The sequence below is a fragment of the Agelaius phoeniceus genome (assembly GCF_051311805.1).
Source record: "Agelaius phoeniceus isolate bAgePho1 chromosome W unlocalized genomic scaffold, bAgePho1.hap1 SUPER_W_unloc_2, whole genome shotgun sequence".
NCBI lineage: Eukaryota > Metazoa > Chordata > Aves > Passeriformes > Icteridae > Agelaius > Agelaius phoeniceus.
The window spans coordinates 4,061,137-4,065,716 of NW_027509867.1; positions in this window are offsets into that span (position 1 = coordinate 4,061,137).

Consider the following 4,580-nt stretch of genomic DNA (forward strand, 5'->3'; position numbering starts at 1 on the left):
CAGAAACCCCCGTCAGCAGCCCCAGGCTGGCCGTGGGCAGGCTGGGGGCAAACAGCATGGCTGGGGCTCTGCAAGGGCCCTGGGGCAGACGGGAAGGAGCAGCGGAGCAGGGGCTGATCCATGCCCAGTGCGCTGCACAGCCCAGGGCAGCGTCCCAGAGCGTCCTCATGCAGCTGCCAACAACATCCCCCCTCTGCAGCCCTGGCCTCTCCCCCAGCTCACACAGGTGCCCCATCCTTGCAGGCACAGACACGGCAGCACTGCCTCAGCAGCCCCTGTTTGCATTGCACACAGCAGGGCCAGCACCCCCATGCTGTTGCTGTGGGGACATGAACCTGAGGGAGCACAAATGCCATCAGCCCCTGGGGCCAGCAAGGCCTGGGGGACACCAGGGAAACCACTCAGCTTTGTCCTGGCCTCTGCACTCAGCCAGAAAGTTTGTTCCCATCAGCTGGGAGTTTCCTGTGCCACTGCAGACGCTGTTGCTCAGAGCCAGGGCTGCCTATCAGCCACTCCCAAACTTCCCTGAGCATTTCCTTTCCTTCACCTTTGCTTTCTTTACTCTTCATGGTAGAAATTTCTTCCACTTGCCCACCCCTGTTCCCTCCCCTGCAAACAGCCCATCCCTGGTTGCCCTTTCCTCTCTGGCCCCACTCCCCATTGCAGTTCCTGACTTGGCCCCATGGGAACGTCCCTTGGGCAGCAGGATCATCCTACAAGTGCTGCAGGAATTGTCTGCAGGCTCCTGCAGTGCCTGGTGCTGCTCCCTTGCCAGAGGCACCCCAGGCCAGGGGGGGCACATCTGGGCTGCTGTGTCTGCCTCTGGGGCTCCCTGTTCTGGGCAGTGAGGAGGAGCTGCAGAGGCTCTGCAGGACTGACAGGATGGGCTTTGGGGCTGGCAGGAGAAGCTGAGGGACCTGGGCGGCTGGAGCTTCTGCAGAGGAGGCCCAGGGCTCATCCTGCAACTGCTCCAAGGGTGGTTTCAGAGAATCCCAGAATCAGCAAGGTTGGAAAAGACCTTGGAGATCGTCAAGTCCAACCTGTGCCCTGATACCACCTTGTTACCCCTGGGCCTCTGCTCCTCCAGGATAAACAACCCCAGCAGCTCCCTCAGCTACTCCTCACAGGACTTGTATTCCAGACCCCTCCCCAGCCTTGTTGCCCTTCTCTGGACACGCTCCAGCCCCTCCATGTCCTTCCTAAATTGAGGAGCCCAGAACTGGACACAGCACTCGAGGTGCTGCCCAACCAGTGCTGAGCACAGGGCAAAAATCACTGCCCTGCTCCTGCTGGCCACACCATTCCTGATCCATAGGAGTGCCAGGGGTTGGATAGGGGAAATGGTGGGGAGGGGGGGGGGACAAAGTGTTATTGATTGTCAGCCATGAAGGGTCTTGATTTTTATATCTCTTCACACAGCATTAGAATGTGCTGGGGGTCAATATCAATTGCACATTGATTATACTAAACCCTAAACAGGAAAAGAATACTGGATAAAACAGTTCTCTTCCTTTTTTTTTTCAATACAGCAGATTCACATTGAAAAAAATTCTGAAATTTGTCTAATTAACTACAGAAGAATTGAAAACTTTGATTATTCCTCAGGGCTGTTCTTGTTCAGGTGTTTTAAACAAATATTTATCAGCCTTTTTCACTGAATTCCTCAACTGAAGAGCTAAAGAAAGAAGCCTCTGGAGTAGTAAAATTCATCATCAACTCCAAGTGGCTGAGGATCCATCCCCATCAGAGCGGCAATGAACAGAAATGGGCACAGCTTTGTGGCTGCTGTCCCAGCTTTGGCATGGGCCCTGGGCCTGGAGCAGGAGCAGCTCTTGAGGGCCCCAAGGCCGGGGCTCTTGTGCTGCCCTGGGCAGATGGGATGGCAGCAGGGGCTGCAGAGCTCTCAGCACCTCAGGCCGAGGGGAGCAGGGCAGCCAGGGAGCCTCCTTTGGCCTTGGCCAAGCACCTTCCCCCATGGCTGGGGCTGAGTCCTGTGGCAGCTGCAGCTGCTGCTGTGCCCTTGGCAGGGGCTGAGGCCGTGGGGCCAGTGCCCAGAGCAGCCTGGGCTGAGCAGAGCTGTGGGGCCAGAGCCGGCTGGGCTGGGCTGGGCTCAGAGAGGCCCTTGGTGCTGCCCAGAGCTCAGGGCAGCTGGCACAGCTTGCAGGGAGCTGGGCTGGGCTCCGAGAGCCTGGCCCAGAAACTATCAGTGTCCATCTCAGCCTGGCTGAGCGTGCAGGGGCAGGACTCAGGCCAGGCCTTGTGGGGCAGAGCCAGCGCCTGTGCAAGGCATTGCAAACAGGCAAGTGGCCCAGAGACGAGGCTGCTCTGTGCCCTTGGTGGCATGGACAGAGCAGGGAGGGGTCCCAGGACATTTGTCATCGCCAGCCTCTGTGCCCAGTCCTCGGCAGCCCTGGCTGCTGAGCCCAGCTTTGGCCTGGGCTGAGTTTGGCTGTGGCCCAGCTCCATCCTCCTGCGGGGCTCAGGGCCTGTTCCCGGCCATGGCCAGCCCTGGCTGCCTCTCTGCTGGCCCAGAGGCCGGCAGAGCCCGGGGCAGGGCTGTCTGTGCAGCCCCACAGGTGCCACGGGCTCTGCAGGAGCTGGCAGAGGCTGCCCAGCAGGGAGGCCATGGGGCACAGAGCCCCAAGGCTGCTGTGGGCACCACGGCACAGGGGCCGTTCCCAGCCGCAATGCTCCTGGCCTGGGCTGGGCCTGCACAGGGGCTGGGCCACCATGGCTGGGCCAGCACAGGGCCACAAAGGGGCCACGCAGCCGCTGCCGGGGCTGACAGCAAGGCCAGGCACACACAAGCAATTGCTGAGCATGGCCTGCGCTGGCCAGGCCTGACTGTGCCAAAGGCAGAGCTCAGCTGCCCTTGGGGGCTGCAGCAACACTCCAGAGCCCAAAGAGCCTCCATGGCTGGGCTGGAGACCAAGGCTGCAGCAGGGAAATGCAGGGCTGCTGCGGGATGGGGAGGCCATTGAATTCCAGCACACACCTCAGCTCTCTGATGATCCCGGCACCATGCTGGGCCCTGTTTCAGACTGGAGCAGAGCAGATGTTGATGGCACAGGAGCCCTGTGGGGCTGTCAGGGACCTGCAGCTTGCAAGGTGCTCTGCTCTCCCTCAGGTGCTCTCAGAAGATCCAATCCCAGGTCAGTCCCTCAGAGCACAAGTGGCACTGCCTGTTCATGGGCACACAGCTGATGTCTTCCTGGAAAGTGGCACAGGTTTCAATACCTGTAAGATTGATAATATACAAGCGAATCTTTATTATCTGGGTCACTTGAGTACTTTTAAGAAACGGCAAACTTTTCCCATCAGGTACAGGAATTTCCTGGATCTACTGGATTCTTCTACTGATGGCAGGAGAAGAAATACTCATCTTCCCCTCTACCTTTGCCACTGACATTCACTCTAATATTTAAGGAACCCACTTCCTTCAGGTGTTTCCAGCCCTCCTGTTTAAATGTCCGTCTCTAAGAATATCTCTTCATTTAGAGCAACTGGATCTATGTCCTTTCCATTGCTCCCAGATTTTCTCATCCAGATGCTCTCTGGTCATTCAAGTTCCTCTGAAATGACTGGTTTCATGCTTTGACCCTCAGCTAGTTGCCAGTCTTTCTGAAGTTCAAATGTATACCACATTAGTGGTATATATTTGAACTTCAGATATTACATATACAACTCCACATTACATATAAACATCCTAATTGTGTTTATATGTATCACAGAATTACCTTTGTTTATGTTTTTGTCTAAAACTGTTCCTGTATGGACATTCCTTGGGGATGGTGGACATGTCAGAAGCTGCTGGGACATTACAGAGAGCTGAGGGAAGAGCTGTGATGGTTATTAAACTGCCCAAATGTTCATCTTCTATTGGTTGGCAAGAAACCTTTCTGTGCCTCTGAGTGTCACCAGGCCCTGAGCCCAAAGGACACAAACCTGATGAGTTGTGGTTCCCACTGCAGGGGCTGCACTTGGACCTTGGCTCTGCACAGGAGAGCTCTTCATCCCCTTTCTCTCTTTTGCTCCCTCTGGGCATGGAGGGAGCTCCTGACTTCAGCCTGTGACTCGTGTGTGCAAAGAGCAAATCTGGGCAGAATCGGGGCAGGGAGGGTTTGGGGGGACCTTGGGATCTGTGCTGGGCCCAGGAGGTGTTTTCCATTGCTCTGAGACTGTCTGCTGTGCAAAGTGGATTTAATATCCAGCAGAGGAATGACTTTGGCATTTGATGGAGTTGTGCCTTCCCTTGGCTTTGTTGGCTGACAAGAAATGAACATCCCTCTGTGTCTCGGGCAGCTCCTTCTGCAAGGAAAGCAGGTGGGAGATGGAGCCAAGGAGCTGAAATCTGCAGGTGCAGCCTGGGCTGGAGGGAGCTGAGATTTGCACAAGGCTGCTCTGAGTGCCAGGGCTTGGATGGGGGAAATGGTGGGCTGGGGGTAGGGACAGAGTCTGATTGATTGTCAGCCAGGAAGGGTCTTGATTTTTCATATCTGTTCAAACTGCATGAGGAAGTACCTGGATTCAGTGTCAATCAGAGATTGCATATGTCAATGAATTAACAGGAAAACAAAACT